General features: G+C 48.4%; 1 protein-coding gene and 2 long non-coding RNA genes across 20 annotated transcripts in view; 2 read left to right on the forward strand and 1 right to left on the reverse strand.

Moving 5' to 3' along the window:
- LOC309650999 lies at positions 1-26231 on the forward strand. The gene is made up of 3 exons (XR_014257881.1): positions 1-17092; positions 19546-23623; positions 25318-26231. It is a non-coding gene; the product is annotated as an uncharacterized lncRNA (long non-coding RNA).
- Positions 1-27258, reverse strand: part of MAPT (microtubule associated protein tau) — a 107682-nt gene that overhangs the window by 62626 nt on the left and 17798 nt on the right. The window lies entirely within an intron of this gene.
- LOC309651002 overlaps positions 1-27258 on the forward strand; it is a 172937-nt gene that overhangs the window by 14175 nt on the left and 131504 nt on the right. The gene's annotated exons all lie outside the window — the stretch shown is intronic.

Raw genomic sequence — 27258 nt, forward strand, 5'->3', positions numbered from 1 at the left:
GTGTACCCGGTGAGGTCATCCCCTGGTCCCGTGACTCCAGGAGACGGGGCCAAAACCATGTCCCGGAGCACGCTGTGCGAAGCTGACCCCTTTGTGAGGAGGACAGGGGAGAAGCGAACACACTGGCATGGAGGGAGCTCCATCCTGTATCACCAAGAGAAAAAAGCAGTTTTAGAAATGTGCATGCACAGAACGTTTATAAACAAGACAGTAGCACATATGTGCATATGTGCAGACAAGAAATCGCAAAGGGGGCTTCTCTGGCGGCACAGTGGTTGGGAATCCGCTTGCCAATGCAGGGGACACGGGTTCGAGCCCTGGTCCGGGAAGATCCCACATGCTGCGGAGCAACTAAGCCCGTGCGCCACAACTACTGAAACTGTGCTCTAGAGTCCACGAGCCACAACTACTGAAGCCCATGTGCCACAACTACTGAGCCTGCTCTCCACAGTCCACGAGCTACAACTACTGAAGCCCGCGCGCCTAGAGCCCGTGCTCCGCAACAAGAGAAGCCACCTCAATGAGAAGCCCGCGCACTGCAACGAAGAGCAGCCCCCGCTCACCACAACTAGAGAAAGCCCACGAGCAGCAACAAAGACCCAATGCAGCCAAAAATAAATAAATAAAACAAATAAATTAAAAGATATTGTAAAGGATATGTGATCTGGGAAGGGAAGTGGAATTAGGGAGACTTTCTCTTGTTGTGCACATTTCTGTTTTATTATACTGTTTTCTAAACATGTGTTTATAATCTGACAAAAAGTAATAAATACATTCCGCTTTTGGCAAAACAAAACACCCTGTAACAAAGTCAAGGATTTGTCCCACAGTGTGCGGCTCCTTTTATTCACAAATCATGGACTGCCTGTAGGCACCGGCATGGCTGACGGGTCAAGGTGACCAAGAGGCTTACTACTGATTCTAGGCGTCAGTGTGATGAGTTCATCTACATCTGTGATCAATCATGAAGACAGAGGCCGCTTAGGGGGAAAATGTGTGGGGGGCATTCTTACCTGGGGCCGGAGGAACAACACCAGAGGTGCCTGATGGGGGCAGCGGGGGAAGCCCTACGGAGCCAGTGATGGCTCCTGGATGGGGACGCTTCACACACTGGGAGGAGTCATGACGCAAAGAGATGGGGTTCACTAACAGCTGACATGCAGCCTTTCAGGTGCACAGTTAATGCAGAGAGCCAGGGACACCTGGACATAGCACTCTGATGTCACAAGCCCTTGCCTATCACAAGCGTGATACTCTAAGATCCAGTGAAATGTCTAAACACATCGGGGGGCTGTAATTGTTCATGTATTTATATCTACCTTGTTCCGAAAAGGGATTTAGAGAGAAGCGGGGAGGTGAGAAGCCCCACCAGAGCTGAAGTTACAGCCTTACGAGCCCTAGAAAAGGTAACTTCCAAATGCAATGTGTGAAGTATGGGTCCATGGCCACGTCAGAATATAAAAATAAAGGCTCTTTATTTAGATAAAGGGGAAACCAGACAATTTTGCTTCATCTATTGAGGCTGGGAAAGTAGTTTCAATATTTATCAATAAAACTTCTCATTAAAATTAAAATAAGAAAATGCAAATATTATCCAGCATGGAATCCTGGGTCATGCTCTCTTATTTGGATAAAATAATTATGCTTGACAAAGTGGAGTACAGTGGAAAACGGAAAATTTATGGAGTGAGGGAATGATCTTGAAAGAAAGAATTTCAATACAGCTTTGGAACGAGATCCAATCCAGGCGTACAAATATCTGGATCAATTAAAACGGACACAGCAGAAATTCAGATCAGGGAGAAACAGGAAATCAAAGCCAGGGGCATATATTTAGGCTCTGGGCCCCCAAGTACGTATTTCAGAAAAAGCCCAGGCAGCCTCTGTTGGTCGCAAAATATTCATTATCCAGCAGCAAGGCCTGGACATGATGTTCAGAAACAGAAATTACAGTCAAGGAGGGAAGGAAGACAGAATGAGCAGATGAGAGAGAAAAAGCTGGCGAGAAAGAAGTACAAAGAACTTAGAAACATAATAGGAAATGAAATTCTTCTTGGAAAAGGAGGAAACACTACACCTGGGGTGGAAGCCGAGGGGGGCCCTGCAGGCCTGCCAGTCACGCATCGGGAGAACAGAGAGGAGCCGCTGACTCAGGGCTGTCGCCCCGCCCCCATCTGAGCTGCTTCTGGGTCTTCCTAGTGTCTCAGGAATTACCATCGAAGTCGAAATTGTACAGGAATACTAAAACCCACTGAATTGTAACTTTAAAGGGATGGTTTTTATGGTACATGAACCATAATCTCAATAAAGATGTTTTTAAAACATTGCAAAAGAGGCTCAAAGTCAAATTTATTTCCTTTTGCTAAATCTAAAACTACAGATGCCCTCCAACCTTCCTGTGGGGAGGTGGAGCCCTCTTTCCCGGGCGGGTAGAAAGTGGTTCTCTCTGAGGAACAGCGGAGATGAAGCAGCTTGTACACAAAACTTCTCTCCTCTGGGCCATCCAGCCTTGGTTCAAATCTAACCCCTGTCTGTGACAAACAAACCACGAAGGTGGCTTTGCATTGTTTGTATGATCTGAGCTTTTCCTTCCGGTCGGCAACGACCCCACCCCATTCAACGGCCCTGGCCTTTGTCGAATGGGGGGTTGTGGCCCACCAGGGTGCAGAGGGGCACCAGGAAAAGCGCTGGGCCCAAGGGCACCTTCCCAGGTGGACGGGCTGTCAGGGGTGGCAGGTCACAACACCTTTGCAGGGGAGGTGCAGCGTCCTCCCTGTTAAAACCGGGAGTTGGATACACACAGCAAAAAGAGGGAAAATGAACGAATGAACTGCTTGCTTGGGAAGGCTGCTGTACTGAGAGATGGAGCATGGGTGTCTTAGGGGCCCCCCCAGGCCAGTGAGCCCAGGCAGCATTCACCGTCCTGTCCCCGCAAAGCTCAGGGCAGGCAGAGGCTGAGAGAGGCAGGGCTTGCTGGGGAGATGCACACACACACACACACACACACACACACACACACACACACACACACACACACACACACACACACACACACACACACACACACACACACACACACACACACACACACACACACACACCCCAGGTGCCTTGGGGAAACAGAAACATCACAACTCACTCACTTCCAAAGAATTCACCACATCTCCCTGACCCCACTTCCGGGATTAGGCTGGAAACTCATGCATTCCTGAGACATGGGTAAGAATCTGTTACCTCCCTGGCCTCCTTCCACTCAACATTTGGGCCGGTCTTTCCTGTTGTACCTGTCACATCATACTCTAATTGTACCCATGAGTCCCCCCATTAGAATGCAAGCTCCTTGAGGGTGGAGACTCTCCTGTACTTATTTTTTTAAACCACTGTAAACAACTCAGTGCAGTGCTCGGTAGGGGGTCTGTGCTCAGTCTGTGCTCAGGATGAACGAAAGAATGACTGTGAACTGAAAGCCGCCCCTCACACTTCTTCGACCCTAACTGCTACACTTGTGCACTTGTGCGACCCTAACTGCTACACTTTCTCACCCCCAGGCCTTTGCCAGGGCTGGTCTCCCTGCCAGGGAAGCCCTCTCCTCCACATCCCCTCCCCTTTGTCGGGCTAACTCCTACTCAAGCTTCAGGCTCTATCAAAGCAGTCACTGCTTCTAGAAGCCCTTCCTGACTCTGCCAAACTCCCTCAGGTGTGCCCCTCACAAACACTTGGCTGGTGCTGTAATCCTCTGGGAAGCTGATGCCCTGAGGATGGGAGGGCCGTAGCCACCTCCTTCACCATCCTGTCTTCAGCACCTGGTCCCACACCTGGCGGGAGGAAGGCCCCAATAATGCTGCTGAACCAAGGAGTTGGGGGGCAGGGAGATGGGTTCCCGTGGGATGGAGGAGGAGAGGTGACAACATTAATCGATGACACTTCCCAAGCTCATTGTCAGTTGCAAATCTGACAGCAGACCTGTTCTCTTGTGTGGGCTACCCCAGCTCCCTGGATAACTACCTCTCACACCCCATTGGAGGGAATATTCCTCTGTGGTAGGGGAGGGAACTCAAATTCTCTCCCCGCTTTGCAAACCTCAAGTGACCAAAATAAATGAGATATAACTGCTGAGTCATCTGGGCATTGGGTTAACCAGGAATGACCTTGAATTTGTCATCAAGGTCTCTCCCACTGTGGTTCCTTCTCCTCCCCCCAAAACAGACTTGTTCTCCAGGCATCTGTCTGGGTGCCCTTGCTTGACTAGGTCAGAATCATAGAATCCTGGGTTCTAAGCTTAAAATGGACCTTAAAGAAAGAGGCCCTCGACAGCACAGAGAGGTGAGTAACTCACCCAAAGTCACACAGCTAGTCGACAGTGAAGCCAGGATTCAAACCTAAGTCAGGAGCACATTTCACTGAACACACCCCAAGTAAAGCAGAAACCATTGTTTTCCAAGCATCAGATCCATGTATTTGATACTGAAGGTCAAATGCAGTTCTATTAACTTAGAAAATACCACAGTGTTTTTGCCATAAAATTAGAAACTTGTAGTATAGAGACCGTCATTGTCCCTTTTCATAGATTTTACTACTCTCTGTTCTCTTAAGAGTCCCCACCACAATTTTAGGACATTGCATCTTTGCTTCCTGTCAAGGAGGAGGAAAATAATCTGATTCCTTCAAGTCACACAAACGATGAACAAAAATACGAGAAAGTGAGTTCACTGAGAACAGAGTAAAGATCACTGAATGCCTCTTTCCACTGAAGGAAAAAAAGGACATCAGAATCTGAAACATACTCAGAGGGAACCCTCGCCAATGCAGGCCCTGCACGAACTCCAGGGTTCTTCTCAGATGTGGCCCCAGGGACATTTTGGGAGCGGGTGTGCCTGCTCTGTGACTGGGTCCTCGGAGGCTCAGGATGAAGCCACATCGTATGATTCTCTGTCACCCACACTTCAATGCCTCAGCTCAAGAGAAAGAGCAAAGTAATTAGAAACCTCCTTGTAAAAGACCATTTGCAATTACAGAGCACTGTCCTTTCCTTTTCATCCTGGGGCTTATTGTTTAGAAAGTATTTTCCAGGGAGCCATGAAATGTTGATTTATAAGTAATATCCAAGGGACAAAGAATGTCTAAATACCTTAAGCCTGTGATTTAAAGGCTTGTTCTATGTGAAAGAATACAAGATGAGATAAGATACTGCAAAAGGGCTGTAAAGAAGCTGATTTTATTTAGTAAAGTCTGGTTAAAAATGTGCAACGCAACTAAGGATATTACAAATAGGATTCAGATTACTTGCATCTTAATTTATACATTTATACCACCTCTTCTAGATCTTGTTGAAAAAGATTAGTTATTAAATCTTCTTCGGTTAAGAAAAAATATGTATTTGCATTTAGTTAATGTGGTAGACAGAAGAACAGCATCTTAAAGATATCCATGTCTTAATCCCCAGAACCTACGAATACTTTGTTACTTTATGTGGCAAAGGAGGGTTAAAGTTGCAGATGGAATTAAGGTTGCTAGTCAGCTGACTTTAAGATTATTCTGGATTATCCAGGTGGGCCCAATGTAATCACAAGGGTCCTTACACGTGGAAGATGGTGGCAGGGGAGTCAGTGTCAGAGTGATGTGATTTGAGAAAGGCTCAACCAGTCAAGCTGGCTTTGAAGATGGAAGGGGCCATGAGCCGAGGAAGCTGGAAGCGGCAAGAAAACAGATTCTCCCCTAGATCCTCCAGAAAGGAATGCAGCCCTGCCATCACCTTGATTTTAGCCCAGTGAGACCTGTACTGGACTTCTGCTACCTCCACAACTGTCAGATAAAACAGTTGTGTTGGTTTAAGCCACTAAGTTTGTGGTAGTTTTTACAGAAGCAAATAGAAAACGACCAGTTAATTTCTCTAAGTCTGCTCATTAAGGTAGACCAGCATGTTAATAATGACAACTTGATTTTGGGAAAAGAAAGGAAAGAAATGGACGTGGATGGGGCACCTGCCATGTGGCGGGCATCGTGTGAGGCCCTGTAGGTCATACCACACAGTCTCCTCCACCCTCTGGCCAGGTAGGCATTGATAGCACCAGCGTGCAGCCGACAGCTCTGAGTCTCCAAGAGGTCAAGGTGCTAACGCTTTGGCCAAGCCAGGGTGTGAATCAGGTTTGTTTGCCTCCAGAGTGCTTTCTATTTGATGGTGTCGCCTTCCTTTCCACTCAAGCTAAATGGTACAAAAAGCCCACAGGGCCTGGTCTGTCTGACTGTGCACATGGACAGCCCCAGATCTGGTGGCCACACCCTCTCCACATGCCCTGCTGGACCCCTTCCTCCCTTCTCCCCCGTGTCAGCACCCACCAGCTTCCCGGAGGGAATGGGGCTGGAGACCAGGGCAGTGGTTGGAGGGGGCTTCTCCCCACAGTTCTGGTCCTTCCATGGTCCCACCTTCTGCACTGTCCACTGGAGGGGCACAAAGACGGAAGCACAAATGCACCTGAGCCTGTGCGGGAAGGACGAAGTGACGCAGGGGGAGGGGGGAGTCTGACCCACGAACCACACTGCTTACAGCTCACTGACATGCTCTCATACCACGTTATGTATTTGCAGCCCAGGAGTGGGCATGTGCGGCTCAGGGAAGGCTCCTTTTCCACTTTGAATGGTGAATTGGATGGAAGAAAGCTCCTCTCCCAGGTGGGGAGAGGTGGGATGGGAGTCATCTCTCTGGGCGTCTCACGCTGCTAGACAGCCCCAGGCACGCACGCTCTGTGTATCTAGGTGGTTCTCGATGCCTCCCGAGAGTTCGGGGAACACACCTGAGATTTGCTCTGGGCGCTGTCCAGATGTAGGTAGTTAATGATGCGATGAGGAGAGAGCTTTTTCCGACCAACGGACAAAATCCAGTTAATTAAGAAGAGCAATGTATTGTGCTTAAAAGGCACAGATTCAGACCCATCCATTAGTCTCTTCGGTTTAAGACCACTTTTAAATCAAAGCTGTCAAGCTGAGGCTGTAAGAAGCATCTATTATTAACAAACAGAGAGAAAAGTGGGCTCCTAAGTGACAGGCTCACCAATCACCACACGCTTGGTGGTGGATTTGGGAGCCAATTCAGACACGTCAGTTGTGTAATAAATAAAGTTTACAGCAGCTTTCAGTGTATAAAATGCATTACTGATGCTGAGCTTAGGGGCTGTGTCTATGTGCACCGTGCCCATGCATGTGCATATATGCCCTCCAGTCTCAAAGGCGTACCTTTGGGCAGGAGGGTAAGTCAGGCAGGGAGAGATGATATAAACAGCACAGAGCAATCCCACTGGCCCAGCCCTGGCTGAGCAGCTGGGGAGACCTCAGGGACCAGGGCAGTGAGCAGACTATGAGAAAGGCATGTACCAGCCCCCAGCAGATGTGGCCCCTGCCCTTGGATATAGTCAGTCTGGCCGGGGAGATACATATGCAAATACTGAACGACACAGGGATAATTTCAGGGCAACCCCATGGTCAACTCCATTTTCGGAATGCTGCCTCCCATGGGTGGGGTCTCCAGGCTGGACAAAGGGATGGAAGACTTCTTGGGATCTGGCTTGGGATGGGAGACAAAAAGATAAATACAGTTCAAGGCCACAGGTCAGAAGAGAGAAGGCAGATTGGCTTGTACCCCAAGAGTCTGTGATTCTGTGAGCTAAGTGTGGAATAGGTGCTAGAGACAAAGCTGTAGCAGCCGAAAAGAGATGGGGGTCAAGAAGGCTGGAGAAGGCTCTGGAAAGAAGATGAGCTTGAGCTAAGACTTGAAGGGAAGGCAGGCCTGGAGGGACAAGCTCCTTCCTCTGGGCTGGAGAGACGGTAGAGACAGGGTCATTATCAGGCAAGGGGGGGTGGTCATCACCGGACAAAGGGACATCATTGGTCAAAGGGGTGATGGTTGAGAGACTAGACATTTTGGTGGAACCCAGTTCTGAGAGACTTTAGGCCAAGCGCCAGCTAGGAGCCCTGAGCCAACATCAGGGCAACAGCTCCCGACAGGCTTCTCTGTGACAGTCCTGTTTGCTGGAATTTAACAAAGAACAAAGAGCACACACCTCACACGTTTGGCTCTGGGGCTGGTGTTGGAGCTGTTAATTCCTGCGGAGTCCAAATTTCTGCACCGCCTCCAAGTTCAAAGGAGGTGCGGACGGTAAATAGACTGGCCCTGGCTGTGTGCCCACCTCTGACACCCTTTTCAGGGTGATCCCAGGACCACGTGATCCAGCTGCAGAGAGGCCCTGGCCAGACCTCCTCATTAGAAAAGGCTGCAGCAGCATAAAGGCTCGTGAGAAAGTTGAGGGCGCTGGGGAGGGAAGGAGAGGGAACAGTTGGGGTGGGGGGTTGAGGGAGGAGACAGCATCACGGCGCCTAGGAAGGGATGCCCAGGGACTCCCGACCGAATGGAAAGGCCTCTTCGGAGGGACACTTCTCAGCACACCATTAGCTGTCAAGGTCAGCAGACCCCATGACAGTCAATTTTCAAATTCTGGTGACGGGCTCTGGGCACAGCAACCTTCCCCAGAGAGGTCCGCCCTGGAAGGCTGCAACTGCATGCGGTTACCTCCCCAGTCACACTTATATCTTTCCAACCAGAAAAGGACAAAACCACGCATGATTATCTAAACAGAAGTGTTCCCTTTGCTTTTCCCAATTATTAACTTGTGGTTGTTAAATAGCTGATAGGATCAGAGGTCCTTCTAAGAGGGGGAAATTACACAGCCTCGGGCTCAGGGTCCACCTTCTGTCTGGTAAGGAGATGACTCCACTTTGCAGAGAAGGTAACAGAGAAGCTAAGCAAGTTGCCCAAAGTCACCCAGCTGGTCAACAGCCAAGCAAGGCAAGAAATTAGCTTCCGCCTCTGACATTGTTTTAATTTAATAGAGAGCTCCTTTGGCTGTACCACGGGCTCAGAAAGCTGGTGTCCATTTTTCAGAGGATTGATGACTTTACATCAGCGTTGTTTTGTGCTCCAGCCCATGCCTGTTCGTGTGCAGTCTCTAGCCAGTGGCCGTCAGAAAGCAAAACGCTAGGAGACGCCTGCAGAAAGCACATTCTCAACCGTATGGCTGATAATATCATTTGGGCAATTGTCCAAGAAAAGGTTAGTATTTTTTTTAATTTATTTACTTATTTTTGGCTGCATTGGGTCTTCGTTGCTGTACGTGGGCTTTCTCTAGTTGCGGTGAGCGGGGGCTACTCATCGTTGCGGTGCGCGGGCTTCTCATTGCGGTGGCTTCTCTTGTTGCAGAGCATGGGCTCTAGGTGCATGGGCTTCAGTAGTTGCGGCTTGTGGGCTGTAGAGCACAGGTTCAGTATTTGTGGCGCACGGGCTTAGTTGCTCCGTGACATGTGGGATCTTCCCGGACCAGGGCTCGAACCCATGTCCCCTGCATTGGCAGGCGGATTCTTAACCACTGCACCACCAGGGAAGCCCTATTATTTTTAAGTTAAATTAAAACCCACAATATAAACTACTGTGCAAAAAAGAACAAATGTATGCATCATTTAGGTCCAACACACCGCACTGAAATATCCTCATGACTAAGGATCATAATTTAAAGGAACACACCAATAACACAAAGTATAAACAATAAATGAAGCCTCTTTCTGAATTCAGAATAAATCTACTGAGAGTGGCTGGAGATGATATTATTCCTAAGAAAAACCTGCTAGAATTTACTGCAAGCTCACTTTCTAGCTCAATTGCTCACATCAACCTTCTCAAACCTAACATTTAATTGCTTGTCTGTTTTCTTTTATAAAGGATGTCAATGTAACAGAGCAAAAGTTCTATCGGAAAACATGTTAAGATGCAGAGACTCTTGGGAGCATGGGGAGAGCTGGTCCAGTCCAGGAAGAAGGTCAAGGGACCTGGGATCTAGCAAGTTGCCTTGGTTTCCTCAGTCCTAGGAGGATTGCCAGAGATTTTTTTTTTTCTTTTTTTGGCTGCACCACGCGGCTTGTGGGATCTTAGTTCCCCAACCAGGGATCGAATCTGGGCCCTTGGCAGTGAAAACATGGAGTCCTAACCACTGGACCACCAGGGAATTCCCACCAGAGCTGTTCTACCATCTCCCTTCACCTCCACCAGGACCAGGGGCTGGATATAATACTGGGACCAAATGAAGGGTAGAGGGAGGGCTGCACATGGCAAGCTACTAAAGGGTGGACTGTCTGTAGAGAATCCAAAAACAATAATAAACGGACGAAAAGTCAGCCTGATGTTTACGAGCATCACGTGTTGGAAATCCTCAACAACGTCAGTGATAACATTCCCCTCCCTGAAAAACGTCTTTTTGGTCCAAGTTACGAACAATTGGTACTGATGTTGTTGAGTGTCAATAATACATGTTTAAGTTCAAATTCGCACCTATAAAAACGAGTCCTTTACTAAACCTTGTCTTCTCCATGGAAGTCATTTGGAGAACTCCTAGTTACACAGTCGGCCCCAACATATGCGGAGTCGGCTACACACAGCCATTTGGAGAGAAATCCTCAACTGTTCAGAATTTCAAGCCTGCTTCAGGTGACCTTTGCATTTCCAACCTCTGTGAGACCACATACTCCTGCATTTAAGCAGCAGATTCTAAGCTTGAACAGTGGTAGTGCCGTGATCACAAAGAAGCTGAATTACTTCAGTTCTGTCATTCCACATGGCCACTTGGAGATTTTATTTGTTTTTAAAATTGAAATCAGTGACACCGGATGTGAACTGCAAAGTGTATTACTTTTGCTCGGTAAGTACAGTGTTTACTCCATACGTGACATATTTTACCGAGTTTGAATAGTATTTTTTTTAATGGAAATCTGTTCTTTCAAAATTGTGAGTTTTAGCTTTTAAAACTAAAGAATTAAGCAAGAAAATAAAGCAGTACATCAGTGGTACGATTTAGTAGTTGCTAAATTATAGGCAACTTTTGTAGATGTCTCACTTTTATTGAAGTTCACCTATTAGTAACAAATAATAATTTATGTAATCATTATATAAGGCTGCAACCAAAGGATCAAAACTCAGTAAAGAAAAAAATTTTTAATAAATAGTTGCGCTTTTTTTCCTTTTTTGTACTAATAATTTTTATTTTAAAAATCCTGGCATAATTACATGTACAGAGTTCAATAAGAGAAATATTATCTGTGTTTCTTTTCTGGCAATTATTATGATTGTTTCATTTCATGATTATTTCTTTTTTTAATAAATTTATTTATTTATTTATTATTTATTTTTGGCTGCGTTTTTGGGTCTACGTTGCTGTGTGTGGGCTTTCTCTAGTTGCTGCGAGCGGGGGCTACTCTTCGTTGCGGTGCGCGGGCTTCTCATTGTGGTGGCTTCTCTCGTTGCGGAGCATGGGCTCTAGGTGCACGGGCTTCAGTAGTTGTGGCTCGCAGGCTCTAGAGCGCAGGCTCGGTAGTTGTGGCGCACGGGCTTAGTCACTCTGCAGCATGTGGGATCTTCCCCGACCAGGGTTTGAACCTGTGTCCCCTGCATTGGCAGGCAGATTCTTAACCACTGCACACCAGGGGAGCCCTTCACGATTATTTCTGAAGATAATTTTGTCACATAAAGGAGGGGACAGTTAAATGGCTGGGTGTCAAGTGGCTCAGTACCTCTGTTCTGTAAAGTAGCATGTGATGGCAGGGCAAACCCCTTCAACAATCAGTTAGTCTCAATCACCCACAGATCTACAACAGAATGAAGATTATTTTTTTTCCCCAGACCATCAATTTCCCTGTTAATCCCTATGTTCCTTTCTCTAAACACCACCTCACACAGCACCCACAATGACAGTGAATTCTAGAATGTAAAGTTCAGTGATGTGAAGGTTTGTGATGACTTCACAGGGCCAGGGATGAGAAATCCAAGCAGGCCCCTCAGGGGGTGATGCTCCCAGCGAAGTCTGGCCCCTGCCCAGCCCTGAAACCAGAGGTTGGCCCTCTCAGCAGCCAGAGTGTGTGGTCCCTGCAGCTATGACCTACTTCCCAGTCTACCGGCAGGGAACTGGGCAGCCGTGACGAAGCAAAATTAAGCGGATCTGAAGTGAGCCCACGCTAGAAAAAGTTTGAGCAGTGCGCAACTTTTTCTGGGGATGGGAGGCAGGCAACATGGATAGAGGAAGAGTCTAATCTTGGAAATTAAAAAATTAATCAGGGGGTCATAGAAAGAACAGGCTTTGGAGCTGAAAGATCTGGGCTCAAATTCTGGTTCTGCAATTTACTGGCTGTGTGATCTTGAGCAAGTGACAATCATTCTGAGCCTCAACTTCCTTATTTGTAATGTAGGGATATAACCCCACCTCTAGAGGCTGTCCTGAGATGAAGCAGAACTGTGTCTGTTCTCTGAGTAGCTGGTAGTCGGTATCTTAGTTCTCTCTCCTTTAGTTTTCAACAATGACACAAAATATTCTACAGGGACAGAAACAAAGCCTGGTAGGGCCTAGGCGTCCCACCTCAGGGCTGCATTGGTGGTCAGGCAGAGAAACTTCTCTAAGGATGATGAGTATACCAAACTTTATCCTGGTAGGAACTTTGCTTGCCAAAAGGTGGATAGCTTACCAGCAGGGACGGGGTACCTATTACCAATTCCCCTTGGAGCCTGGGCTTCAGAGATCTGTTAGCAGCAAACAACGGCCAGGTAATCCTGGTATTTTAAATAAACATGTGCAAACTGTGGGTAATGAAGAATAAATCACCAGAACACTCTATACTTAGGAATTACGAGACTAGATTGCAGGTGGGAGAGAATAATAAGGAAGGAAGGTGGAAAGAAGGAAGGTCTAAGCTGTGATTTAAAAGTAATGAAGGTTTTTGTGGGTTTTTTCAACACAGCTCTTTTTTTAAAAATATTTATTTATCTTGGCTGCGCTGGGTCTTAGTTGCGGCATGTGGACTTCTTAGTTGCGGCATGTGGACTTCTTAGTTGCAACATGCATGTGGGATCTAGTTCCCCGACCACGGATCATACCCGGACCCCCTGCATTGGGAGCACAGAGTCTTACCCACTGGACCACCAGGGAAGTCCCAAAAGATTCCTTTTATTTTTTGGCCATGCTGTGCGGCCTGTGGGAACTTAGTTCCCTGACCAGGGATTGAACCCATGCCCCCTGCATTAGAGAGAGCGGAGTCTTAACCACTGGACTGCCAGGGAAGTCCCATAATGAAGGTTTTGTTTTTGTTTTGTGGTAGAACATTTATCGAGATCTTTCTATATATCCCTACTAAATAAGACACAAGTCTAGAGGTATGGGTTGCCATTTTTACCATCGCCTGGGGAAGACTATCTGAACAGTAGAAAGTAGAGCCAAGAGAGGGTGCATTCCAGGTTCTTGGTGACATCATTTGGGTAACTGGATCCAGCTGTACCTGAACTGAGATCTATCCCTGACTTTTTAAAATCTGGAAACCAATAAATTATCTTTTGTGTTTATGCCAGTTTCTTTGGGCTTCTGTCAGTTGCAATTGAAAGACAAATACACCCTGGCTGAACCTTGACATCCTTTACTACCTATTTGTGCCTCCCTCACCTAAAGTAACTTCTCCTTGTCTGTACAGTGGGTATAAATTATACCCTTCCCAGTCATTGGGCCTGCCCCATGTAAGGTGCATAATAAAGCTTGGTTGAAATTAAATATGAAATTTCACAAAATATGAAATTAACATATTGTTACCTAAGCTGAATATCCTTAGCCTCCTGTCTTTTGGAGGGGTTTGGGGAGATTAAATTTTCAGAGATTGATTTATTCATTCAAGAAAAGTTGAGTGTTAAGCACAATGCAGGTCATTGGTTCTCAAGCTTGTGCATTAAAATTCCCTACAGTGGGAATTCCCTGACTGTCCAGTGGTTAGGACTCAGTTCTTTCACTGCTGGGGCCTGGGTTCAATCCCTGGTTGGGGAACTAAGATCCTGCAAGCCGTGCAGCATGGCCAAAAATAAAATAAAATAAAATAAAATTCCCTACAGTGCTTTAAAAAGATACCTATTGCGAGCTGGGCCCACCTCAAATTAGAATTCATTTGGCCTGGGATGGGGCCTGGGTACGATGAGTTTTAAAGGCTCCTCCGGTGGTTCTAATGTGTAGTTAAGGTTGGCAACCAGGGTGCAGGGGCTGGGACCACAGCAGTGACACAGACATGTCCTTGCCCTTGTGAAGGCACCTCATGAGGGAGATAGTCGACAATCAAGTGAGACAAGTGTCACAAGGAAAGGACAGCAGGTCATTGGAGTCTAAGATGGGCACTTGTTAGTCTTGGGGGGTTGGAGAAAACTTCCCTGAAAAAGTGATGCTTATACTGAGACCTGAAGGATGAGTACAAGTGAGCAAGGTGAAGGGAGGGGGTAGGAAGGAACATTCCACGCAGAGGGAACAGTGCATGCAAAGGCCCTGAGGCAGGAAACTGCAGAGAGTTTTCAAGGAACTAAAAGATGACCCATGAGGCTGGAAGATAAGGAAAAAGGTGGTGCCAGAGGTGTGAAGCCACTGGAATTTGGGACTTGTTTATTACTGCAGCATAAACCTGGCCTCGTTGACTAATACAAGTGGTTTTACTAGAAAGATAGGGGGTGGAGTCCAGCTTGGATTCAGCTGAGGAGGGCAGGCATGTGGGGAGAAAATGGAGTTTGCAGAAGTGTTGATGATGTTTTAAAAAGAAATCTGTCTGGGAAGAGGGGGACAGAGCTAGTGGGGTGGACTGAATGGGGGCATTTGTTTTGTTTTAAAGAAAAACAGCAAGGAGTCAGGAGAGAAGGAGAGGACAGAAACAGGAGAAGGTGGGAAATAAAAGCTTCCTGAATGGTGGGAGAGGTGGAGGGATGGAATCCAGGGCATGGCGCGGGGGAGGGCCTGGCTTTAGCAGAGTCACCCAAGAGCTGCTGGAGAGGTGCACACAGCGAACTCTGGCCAAGTACAGAACAGTGCTGAATTAGCATGTGAGGTGCTCTGGGCTGCCCACATAGGTCAACCCTGCAAAACACCTTGACCCCTGGGGGTCCTTCCTAGGACTACCAAATCCCAGTATCCCCCCAACACTTAAGGACCATTTGCCCACAACAGAAAACAAATTAAATTGTCAAATCACACTGGTTGGGCTTCCCTGGTGGCGCAATGGTTAAGAATCTGCCTGCCAATGCAGGGGACACGGGTTCGAGACCTGGTCCGGGAAGATCCCACATGCTGCGGAGCAACTAAGACCATGTTCCACAACTACTGAGCCTGTGCTCTAAAGCCCGCATGCCACAACTACTGAAGCCCGTGCGCCTAGAGCCCATACTCCGCAACAAGAGAAGCCATCCCAGTGAGAAGCCTGTGCACCTCAACAAAGAGTAGCCCCCGCTTGCCGCAACTAGAGGAAGCCCGTGCATGGCGACAAAGATCCAATGCAGCCAAAAATAAATAAATTAGAAAATAAATAAATAAAGACTGTGGTTTAAAAAAAAAAAATCACATTGGCTATGTTTCCAGCATTCCAAAAGAGAGCTCAGGGGTGGCCTGGTCCTCTCCCCTCCCCCAATCTTTTACTTTGAAATTTTTCAAACTTATAGAAAAATTACACAAATAATACAATCAGCACCTCTATATCCTTCTCCTAGACTCACCAACTGTTAATATTTGCAACATTTGCTTCCTCTCTGTCAGTCTCTGAATGTGTATGTATAATTATATACAAACCTTAATTTTAAACAATGTTTTTCTTAATATAAAAGCAACACATGGGGACTTCCCTGGTTAGGGGAAGTCCAGTGGTTAGGACTCCGTGCACCGGCAAAGTATAAAGAAGTACGTACCTATAATCCTACCACAAGAAACATCACTAGCAATATTTTCATATATTTTCTTTTGGGTTTTTCCCATGCATTTTCTTTTTTCTTTTTCTTTCTTTTTTTTTTTTTTTTTGGCTGCACCACGCAGCATATGGGATAGCCGCAGGGATCGACCAGAGATCGACTCCCAACACCCCCTGCTTTGGAAGCATGGAGTCTTAACCACTGGACTGCCAGGGAAGCCCTCCCATGCATTTTCAAACACAGTCAAGATTATTTTGAATATGCAATTTGTACCACACTCTTTTTTTTTTTTTTACCATACTCTTTTATTATGTCAAGTATTTTCTCAATAATTTAAAATTCCATAGACATCACTTTCTCATGGCTACCTATATTCTACATAGCCACTTCCCAGAGATTGGACATGCAGCCGGCTTTTGAAATTTCCTACTGTAAACACTGATGAACATCTTAGTGTTTTCATCCTTTTCATGTTTCTAATTATTTCCTTAGGACAGATTCCTAGAAGCAAAATTCTGGGTCAAAGGGCAGCAAACATTTTAAAGCCTCTCTTTACATCCTGCCAAAGTGCTTCTTGGAAATTGGTCCAAATTTTACTCCCACTAGCATTGTACGGGAGCAGACTTGAGTAAATGCTATTGTTGAATCGGGGAAGGATTGAGGGGCACAGATGGAGACAGGGGGTGACCCCCAAGGGGAGAACATGTCACAAATCACCTTCCACAGTGGAAACCAGGAGCGGGGGCTGGAGAAACCCCAGCCTCCCAAGGCCTCCCATTCCTCCTGGCCCACTGCAGACACTCGAGACACGGTTGCTCCATGAATAAACAAATCCACAAACATGTATTTCTGCATTCCCATCACATGTCCAACACAAGATACAAAGAAAAGAAAATAGCGAGGGTTCATGGGGTGAACCGTGCCAGTGGGCACACAGGAGTCAAAACAAAATCCACCCCATGGGCAATACAGCAGGTTTTCTTAGGAAAGTCTGACCTCTGCTTAGGCTGATCATTTACAGACTTCCCTCCCCCACAAGACAAGCCCCGATCTAATTCAGCTCCCAAATCCAAGCAGCTATAAAGAGGCAGGAGGGAAGAGTTAAGTGCCACTCCCACAGCATCGCCCAGGAAAGGGCAGTGACGTTACCTAAGGAAACAGCGGGGGGTCTCTCGCAGCTGCTTCTCTGCTAGGAGCCGGTTGACAAAGAGTGGCTACAGAGATGAAAGGCAGTTTCCTGGCCCAGCGGTTTGCCGCGGACGTGCTGTCACACCACTGGGACGGTTTTCCGTAAGTGACTCCTGGTTGTCTACATGGGCAGGAGCAACCCCTATTGGCTGACATGGGCTGAGCAGGGCCTGCAGGGAGGCTATGGGCACACACAGGTGCACACGTGTGATGGAATTGACGTGCTGTGCCCCCAGGGGCTGCATGGTCAGGGAGGGCGGGCGTGGCGTCACAGTCACCCTGGGAGAAAAGCCAGGTCTGTGACGTCATGGAGTTCTGGGGCCTTTCTTCTCCTACTTTGCGCACTGTTTTTTGGCCTTGTTTACCTTCAAAGAGGAAATGATGGAAGAACAGGCAAAGAAGAGTGGTGTGGAGGGGGCTGGGAAGCCAGCCCATCGCTCTCCAATAAGCACCCCTCTACTCCCTAGGCCCTGATAATGGTGATGCACTGAGCAAAGGGGCCTTCAGAGGCCTAGGTGACTTGCACTTATGAGCTCTACACCTGCATCTGAAGTGGGCTTTGGAGAGTCCAGACTTTGAGCCCCTGATGAGGTGGTGAGCACGCTATATCCTGGTTTCACCATCTTGGACGAGGGGCTGCTTTCTCTCCTCTTTGTGTAGACCTGCCAGGCCTGTCTCACAGCTGTGAAGCAGAACTAGGGCTGGATCCCAAGGGAGAGCAGGCTTGGGTGTGAAGTGCAAAATAAAGGGCTTGTGAAATCCACAGAGAATGTACTTAAGGATCTTTTAAATCTAAACCCTTAGCTAGTACTTGCTACATGCAAGGCTCTTTTCTATGCACTTTACAAATCTTAATTCATTTAATTCTCTTCCCAGCGCTATGAGGTAGGTATTATCATTATTCCAATTTTATAGGGGAGGAAACTCGGGCAGAGAGGCTGAATGACCTGGCCAAGTTCACACCGCTAGGACACAGCGGAGCTGGGATTTGAGTCCAGGCCACCTGGCTCCACAGTGTGTGCATAGATCAGGGTCTCATGCAACATGATACTGGCGGAGTCAATAACAGCTGCAGTCCCATCATGTGCTGCAGAGCGAGGAAGACTCTAATGAGAACGACTTTGGTTACCTTTTACGGGAGCAACTCAGAACCACACAGAACCTAAAATGAAGGCTGGCTGGCTCTGGGCATTCACCCAAGTGCCCACAAGTAAACCCAGGATGGCCAGACCATGTCCAGGCTGCCCTTTCCCGGGCATGTCTTGTGCTCTTGAATCAGGAGTAAACTCTATGGGGCTTCTGAGCTAAACCAGCTGTGGAAGGGCTGCTGTTTCCTGATGGTTCCAGGGATCTGTCCTAACCTGGCCTGACTTCCTGGTGGGGATCCAGTCCCAACGTCAGCCCCATCTTTGGACCACATTCCGATCCCATTAGTGAAACACCTGAATCATGATAGAAGGCAGCCAAGGCTGGAAGAAGGCTTCAGGTAACACCTGTTCTAGGCATCCTATCTTTTAAGAGAGTCTGTATATCAAGATGTCTCAACATAATAACATAACACCTTTATCGTACATATAAAACTGACTTATAAAACTCACAGTGTGTGTGAGTGTGAGTGTGTGGGTGTATACGTGTGTGTGTACCCTAGCTAGACTCTGAACTTCTCACGGGCCAGGACTGAGTGGTTCCCAAGTAGCCTGGTACCCGGCACACAGCAGGCATCCAAATGGACACATTGGACCTTCTCACATTTTACAGTATATGTCTGGACACTTTGGCTGGGAATTTTGATAAAACATCCCTTAACCTTAAAATTTAAAAGATGGCAACCAACAGGCATCAGATGAAAAGAATCCTCAAAGGGCAAAATATTAGGCCTTTGGAATGAGAGTCACAGACCTGCCTAGAGTTGCCATTATATAGAGCCAGAGAGAGGACTCAGGGAGTGTCCATCGGTCAAAAAACACTTGCTGAAGGTCATGGGCTAGGTGCTTTGAATTTCCCTGAGGAATATTCTAGTCCCTGCCCCTTACTTCCAGCTGGCTGGGACCAGAATACCCCAAAGACACACCATACCCCTTTTCCCCAAGGTCTCAAAATCCCCATCCCAGGAAGTGCTGTCTGGCTTGAATTCCTCCAGATAGAGTTTAAACCAGATCAACAGCCCAGGAGTATATTACAGAGTTTAAAGCTGCTAACTTAGTAAGTCACACTTGAAAATAGGGATATTTGACTGAAGGACAACTCCTGATGTATCTTGAAAAGTTGGAATGATCTGGCTACGATGGGTCCACAAGACACTATCATTGCCTGGAGGCCTCCCCAGGCCCCCCCAACGTTGGCATTTGGTGACACGATGCTTGTCTGGGTTCTTTGCTCCTTGTCCCTTGGTAACAAGTGATTCGTTGTCACCCATTTAACTAAGCAACGCACGAACCCCCTCAGCTTTTCCTCCACGCCTGGTGACCCCAGGCCGGGCACCAAGCTTCCTCCAGGGCAAGCTGTCCTGATGGGGTCGTTAAGGCAAAGAGGGGCTGCAGCATTCTGGGCTGAGAGGTGCTCTGACCCACATTGTCTTGCAGGACACACCCCCAAGATGGCTGCCAGGCCACGGGATCTGGGTCTGGGGAGGAGAATTTTTCTGCAAGGGATGTTGACTGCCCATTCCAGAAAACTTCCCACAGCCTGCTTTGCAACGGCCCTCACCAGTGAGAAACACTCCAAATTTCTGCCCAAATCTACACGGAAAAGCGCATAAAGGTTTTAGTCCCAATTCTTTTCATGATAAATCCTGCTACAAGAACAACTAGGGCTTCCCTGGTGGCGCAGTGGTTGAGAATCTGCCTGCTAATGCAGGGGACAGGGGTTCGAGCCCTGGTCTGGGAAGATCCCACATGCCGCGGAGCAACTAGGCCCGTGAGCCACAACTACTGAGCCTGCGCTTCTGGAGCCTGTGCTCCCCAACAAGAGAGGCCGCGATAGTGAGAGGCCCGCGCACCGCGACGAAGAGTGGCCCCCGCTCGCCGCAACTAGAGAAAGCCCTCGCACAGAAACGAAGACCCAACACAGCCATAAATAAATAAATAAATAAATAAATATATAAATTAAAAAAAAAAGAACTGAAGAGCAATTATCCCTAAACTTTCATTTAAAAGTCTGGGGAGGGGAGGAAGGAGTACAAATCTTTGCGATCAGATTTTTCCCACATTCATTTTTATTCCTGATGAACTGTTAATGGCTTGTTCATCATGCTGTATAACAATTGTGCAAAGATGCACACATTTACCACATGCTGGCCTTTCTGAGTTCATTCTGAATTTAATTATCATTAAGGACCCGCAGTGTGTCAGGTGTTAAATGCCAGACGAAGGGCGGGACGTGACGCGGGCCCTGGGTCGCCAGTCAGCTGTGGACAGAACTGCTCAGCTCTGCCGCTAGCGCTCCTGCAGAGCCACCCCCGCGGCCTCGGAGACTTCAGCCGCGTTCCCCGCCAGTTAGCGGCTGACTGAGGAGGGCGTGTCTGCGGGATTCCCAGGCACTGGGCTGCCACCCCCTGCTTTGCCAGGGTGCTCCAGTCTGGTACCCCTGTGGGACAGGGGAGGGTCCAGGGCCAGATCTGAGCCACTGAAAGAGGGCAGGATGATGGAGCCGTCAGGCAGGCAGGAGGTCCACAGCTTGGGGAGAGGAGGCCCCTTGGGGAAGCAATGCTCGGGCTGGAGGGTCCTCCAGGCTGTGCCGCTGAGTGTGGCCCCTGAGAGCTGAGGGACCGTGTGGGAAGGTTACCCAGCCGCTCTGAGCCTCGGTTTCCCCAGGTGAAAAAATGGAGGTAGAATCTGCAAACTCAGTAGGCGATAGAATGATGAAAGGAGATGAAGCAGGAACGTGCCAGCCATCACTGTTCTGTTCCCATCGTCACTGCCAACTCTGGCCAGGCAGCTGGTCAACAGCTTCAAGCACCAGACAGGTGACAGCGGAGCAGAAGGTTGGGAGAAAAGCCAAATCCATCCCTCCACATAAAAAAAACAAAAAACAAACAAACAAACAAAAAGGAACCCGAGGCCTAGGATCTGTACAAAGCAAGTGTGCTGCCCAGCACATCACAGGTGCACACGGAGCCCAGGAAAACATTCCCGGCTCCTGTGTTCTCTGCCTACAGCTCATCTGGAAGGTTCTTCTGTCTAAGGCAGCCAGGTGCCCAGGCCAGCCCACCAAAGCCTAGTAACACAGCGTGTGTCTGAGATAGACTTTAGTGGCTCTGAGCTGCCGGGCCCCATCTTGAGCCCCTTTAAACTCCTCTGAGCTTTAAGCCCCACCTGCCCCCAGTTGAGCCCAGCCATGGGGGAAGGTGGGAGGGGGAGGAAAGAAATGCGATCCAGGCAGAGTAATGAGAGCCAGCCGGTGACGAACCCACTGTTTCCCACAAGGTCGTTTGTGGGTGCAGCCACGGGAACTAACTGTAAACAGAGCTCTCTGCACCGGCTCTGAGGAAACCTCGGGATCCTTCACAGGCAGCGGCAGGTGAGGGGCCGGGATGAGGCCTCTGGCCTCGGCAGGGGTGAGGGTGCCCTGGGAGGAGGGCACCCTTTCCTTCCTCCTGTTCTGTGAGTCCTGGCATGCTGGATGTAAGAGGAAACACAATCTATCTGGGAAGAAACATCTCCTGGGGAGGCACCCCTGGGCCAGGTGGAAGGAGGAGTAAAGACATAACATCAGAAGGGTGGAAAGTGGAGTTGATGAGACGAAGTTTCTCCAAATGTTATTTGTCTCTTTTTTCCTGATTATAAAAGTAATTCATGGTACTTTCCTGGTGGTCCAGTGGGTAAGACTCCACGCTCCCAATGCAGGGGGCCCAGGTTCGATCCCTGGTCAGGGAACTAGATCCCACATGCATGCTGCAACTAAGAAGTCTGCACGCCACAACTGAAGATCCCGTGTGCTGCAACTAAGAAGTCTGCACGCCACAACTGAAGATCCCGTGTGCTGCAACTAAGAAGTCTGCACGCCACAACTGAAGATCCCGTGTGCTGCAACTAAGACCCGGCACAGCCAAAATAAATAAATAAATAAATAAAATTTTTTTTTAAGAAAATAAATAAAATTCATGCTACTGTCTGAATTTCTGATGAGAATCTATTCACGTACTACTTATGTAATATTAAAAAAATTCCTCGATTCACACACACAAAAGAAATACAGACCTACTGAATTTAAGAAAAAATGCAAGTGCGGAAAGTAGAAAGTGAGAGACTTCTGTAACCCCCATTCAGTTCTACAACCGCCTTCTAAAAGCTTATCAAAGCAGGGGCATGTTTCCAGGTCGCTACCTATGGGTCCACCGTGATGACTGGGTACCATGGTGGGTGTTCAGTAGTGTAACTAAGGGCCAGTCACTCACTGTGCTCTGTGCTTTACAGACATCACCACCACTCCTTACAGCAGCCCTGAAACAGAGGTGCTACTATTCCCATTTTTCAGATGAGGAACCGGGCTCAGAGAGGTCGAGCTACTTACCCAAGGTCACACAGCTAGGAGGAAGCAGCCAAGAGTCAACCCCTGTCAGCCCTCCTCCAAGGCCTGGGCCCTTCCCACCACATCTCATCCACAATCCAGGATGGCAGGGAGAGGTGGGTAAATTGCATCTCATGTCCATTACTTAAGTATGACATGGTAACAATATAATGATTGAAACAACACTTGGGGAAAATTGTTTGAGTGGTTAAGAATAGGCCAGGCAGGTGCAGGGAGAGATGACCGTTGAGGAGCCCCTTAGCAGCTTTTGTGCTAATAGTGGGATGGGCTGACTTTGGAAAGGAAGACGGTTCCAGGAGACAGCAAGGGGGGAAATAATCAAAGGGGACAGAAAAATGAAGGGCTTTGGGGCTCACCCCATGGGTGGGCCAAATGGCTTGGCAATTCTGCCCTTCTTTCCCATACAGCGTGTCCATTGTCGGGAACTGCTTCATTTCTCTGGGCAAGAAAAACCTCATTAACCTAATTGATATTTTCCAGCAACAAATGTTGCATCTGTTATTTAAGCAGCCGGAGGGGAAGGCTATTCCACTAGGGACACCCATGCATCCTCCAGGAATGGTGGACGTTCTCTAGGAAAATCAGCATTTCTTTTTAAGCAGGGTGTATGCTTGTCCTTTCGAAAAGAGTGAAGACAATTCAGCCTGGCTGCTTTAGTGAAAGGTCTCTTAACCTTGACTCAGAGCCAATCTTTGAGAGACGTCTTTTCGTTGTTGTTTTTGCTTTTGTTTTATTTTTCTCCTTGAGGGCGCGTCCAGGCATAATACCCACTCTAGCTCCCGCCCCTGCTCCTCTGAGGGGTAAATACTTGGCTTCAGAGTTGGTTACTCAACACAGGTTCATGTGATCCCTCGGAGGCAGGTCTCACACTTGCTGTGAAGTGAAATGATTTGTCAAAATCAGTGAAACAAGGGATCCTTGGGAGGAGACCAGCAGGACACTGCAGGAGAAGAGGTCTTTTCAGTATGGAAGAAAGTGGGAATGTTCTGGAAAACTGCTGCTCAAGGGACGCATCCGTAAATCAGATCGTGTGTCCCAGATCATCCGAGAGGCTTCACCTTCACTTGCTGGGATCTCAAATATTGGTGCTTCCTGGTCAGGCCTCCACCATGGGTCGGCTCCACTGGCCAGGTGGGTCTGAGGGTCCCTCTCTGGGGAAGGAGGCGAGATGGGGCATGGGAGGGCATCTGTGTGGGGAGGAAGGAGACCTGGGCTAGCCCAGCTTTGCCATGAACTCACTGTGTGACTCTGGGGAGGTCACTTTACCTCTCTGGGCTGTGTCCTCATTTCTCAAGTGGCTCTGGCATCTGTTAAAATGCCAAATTTGTGGTCCTTATCACCTTGTGCTGGCACCTCTGTGGATTTTTCTCAGTATAACTTTAGAAAGTGGGGAAGTGTGGGGGAAGGGAGGTCCTGACAGGAGAAGAAAGAGTTGAAAGGAAGGTGGTGATTCATTCTAAGGATGTCACCCATTTGGGGGCTGCTCTCAACACTTTTATCTTCCTCTCTGGCCCCTTCTTTCTCCTCCCTCCCAGCCCCCTTGTCAGGCCGTGAGCTGCCATCACAGGGAAGCTGGGGTGACTCTGTCAGGAAGGCAGAGAAGGAGGTTTGCATGGTGGCTGGGAGGTGGGATTGGGTGGGCTCTGGGGGTTCTTCCCCCTCCATGGTACTGGGAGGTCTGGGTCCCACAGGCCAGGCAGAGTGACCCTTAACTAACAAACAGTAGGAGATGCTCAGGCCTTGGGCTCACGAAACTTACATTCTAGCTGCGGCCATACCCGTCGGCCTCTCTGGAGAGAGCCAACGGGACAACATGATAATTAAAACTGAAACGAGGCCCTCAGAGGATTGGCTGGAACGTCCCTGAGGACTGCAGTTCTGTGTCTGAAAGAGAAGACCAGCAGTGCATTTTTGCTTCTCTGGGCGTGGCAGGCGTCCCCAAATAGCAGGGGCTGTGCCCTACATCCTTCAGGGAATGAGGGGGTTCTGGAGGGACTCTGGAACCTGCACCACGGAAGTTACTCCAGAAGAGACAGGCTCCTGCCCCACAGCAGGGCTGGGACCAGGAACCCCTCACCCTGTCCCACTGCTGAGGTTCTGGGATGGCAGCTTCCGTTACTTCCCTTTCCCAACAGGAAGTGCCACCCAACCTGGAGTGGCTGGGAGGATGAAATGAGATCATCTGTATGAAGCACTAAGAGAAAAAATAACACTGAGGTTGTTTTTGAGATAAAAGGATTGGGCATTAACATTGTAAAGTGGCACATCATGCAGCCCGGCCTCGGAACTCGTCCACGGCGGTCTCACTTGCAACACAGGTCACCAGGCACTCTGGGGACCAGGGTGGCTCATGGGGCTAGTCTGGGTTGTCACAAACCACGACAAGGATTAGACACATAACACAGTAGCCCACCTTCCCCTGTCTTCCTCTACTCCCCAGGGAGCATTCTAGACGGTGCTCTCTTGTGTTCCATTACACATTTTATATACACTGCACACACACACTGTGCATGTGCCCCTGCTAAGTCCTATCCCTCCGGCTTATCTGGAAGGCTCCCCTGTCTGAGGCATTCAGTGCTCAGGCTAGCAGGCCAGATAACAGAGCTTCCGCCCCTCTGGGAAATGAGGGTGAAGCCAGATCAGAGCTTCTCCACCAGGGGTTGTCATGCAACACCTGGGGAGGCTCTCAAAGAACCTTCTTCCAGATATGCTTATCCTTTTGAAGTGAGCTAGGGCCTGAGCGTATATATAAATTTATCTTTAAAAAAGGTAATATGAGGGCTTCCCTGGTGGCACAGTGGTTAAGAATCTGCCTGCCAATGCAGGGGACACGGGTGCGAGCTCTGGTCTGGGAAGATCCCACGCGCCGCGGAGCAGCTAAGCCCGTGAGCCACAACTGTTGAGCCCACATGCCACAACTACTGAAGCCTGTGCGTCTAGAGCCCATGCTCCGCAACAAGAGAAGCCACCGCAATGAGAAGCCCGCGCACCACAATGAAGAGTAGCCCCTGCTCACCGCAACTAGAGAAAGCCCGCATACAGCATTGAAGACACAACGCAGCCAAAAAAATAAAAATAAATAAATTAATTTAAAAAAAAAATGTAATATGTACACAAGATAAAAGAGTACAGAGTGAAAATGGCGTCTCCTGCCCCCACCCACAATTTCTCCCCGCAGAGGCTGCCATCAAAACCTGATTTTCGCCTTTCCTTCCAGTGTCAGGCTCCATATGCATGACTCATTCACATGTACGCTCCCGCCTTTTACACAGATGGTAACACATGATGCCTACCTTGCTCCCCGCTTAACAAGGTATCTGAGGGAGCAGCCAGAGCCACGACTATGGACCTAGTGCATTTCTCCAGGGACCACAGTTTATTTAACCAGTTCCAGACCGACTCTTTCCAGACTTTTGCATAACAGATAATTCCCCAGTGAACCCCCATATATAAGCCTTTGCTCGCACAGAAAATCCTCAGAAGCAGTGGTGCTCTGCCAAAGGGCATCTGGTCAATCGTCTCTCCAGAAGTGGTGGTCTTCCACTCCCACTGACAGCACACCCCAGCCAGCCAAGGGTTACCACCCCTCCGGATCTTGGCCATCTCATCCATGTAACAGTGGCATCTTACTGTGGTTTTATCAGCAGTCCCTTAATTGTGGGCCAGGTCAAGCATCTTTTTCATGTTTAGTACCCCCACCACATTTTTTTTTCCTCCTGTAAACTACTTGCTTTTCTCTTTTCCGAGGCATGGTAAAGCATCTGGGGGCAATTCTGGGGTGTCCTAGGACCGCCTGCCAGTTCTGGATGACCCAAGGTCCCTTGAAGCTCTAACACTGTGGATTCTGGGAGCACCATTAAAAGCCTGAGGGTCAGGGGACTGTCCAGGTTTCAGAGAGCCCAATGGTAAGCGAGAGAAGCCCTCAGTAGCCCAGCAGGGAAAGCTGCGACTTTCAGCCCCGCCTTGAGCCTGAGTCTGAGCCTCTGAAGATAGATGTCCCGGCCTGGGCGTGGCAGCCCTCTCTGCATGGGAGAACAGGCCAGTTTGTCTTTAACTCATGTTAGGGTGTGATGCCACGAGACACAATGGAGACATTTTGCATCTACTTCCATTGAGAGCTCCTCCTGGGAATCCAGAGCTAGCTCATTCCTGCAACATCTGCCCCCTCCCTCCATTTCAGGTCTGCTGTGAAGTCCTCTCCTTCAGCAACTGGGATTTACCCAGCTGTTCTGCTCAGGCCCCACCATCCAACAGTGAAAGGGTACAGCATTCCCAGGGGCAGCTCAAGTATCAGCAATGCACTGCGGCATCACTCAGGCTCTGCTAATGGCCATTTTTCATGTGATGTAGCTGGAATGGTTTGTAACTTAGCCTAGATGTACCGGATTAACGGCTAACTCCTCCACCCTTACACAGAGCTTCTGTTTTATGGGAAGTGCTCAAATGACTGCTGAAAAAATAAATCATTAACACCTGTCTAATTGCCCCCCTCTTTTGTCCAGAGGGTAGTTAGTAAAGCTCAAATTGGTTCAGTTGGACGGTGTTTACAAAGACTCATAGCATAAGGAGGTACACTTCCTGACAGGCTCAACCAGCTTTCTTGCAAATTCAAAAGCCCCTTTCTTTGGTCCTGGGAATTAGGACTGCCACATCAAATACAGGATATAGTTCAGCCTAAATACAGCCTAGTTCAATTTTAATTTCAGATAAACAACAAATAATTTTTTGAGTGTGTGTCCCAAATATTGCATGAGACGTATTTAATT

This window comes from Balaenoptera physalus, assembly GCF_965194825.1.
Source record: "Balaenoptera physalus genome assembly, chromosome: 20".
Lineage (NCBI taxonomy): Eukaryota > Metazoa > Chordata > Mammalia > Artiodactyla > Balaenopteridae > Balaenoptera > Balaenoptera physalus.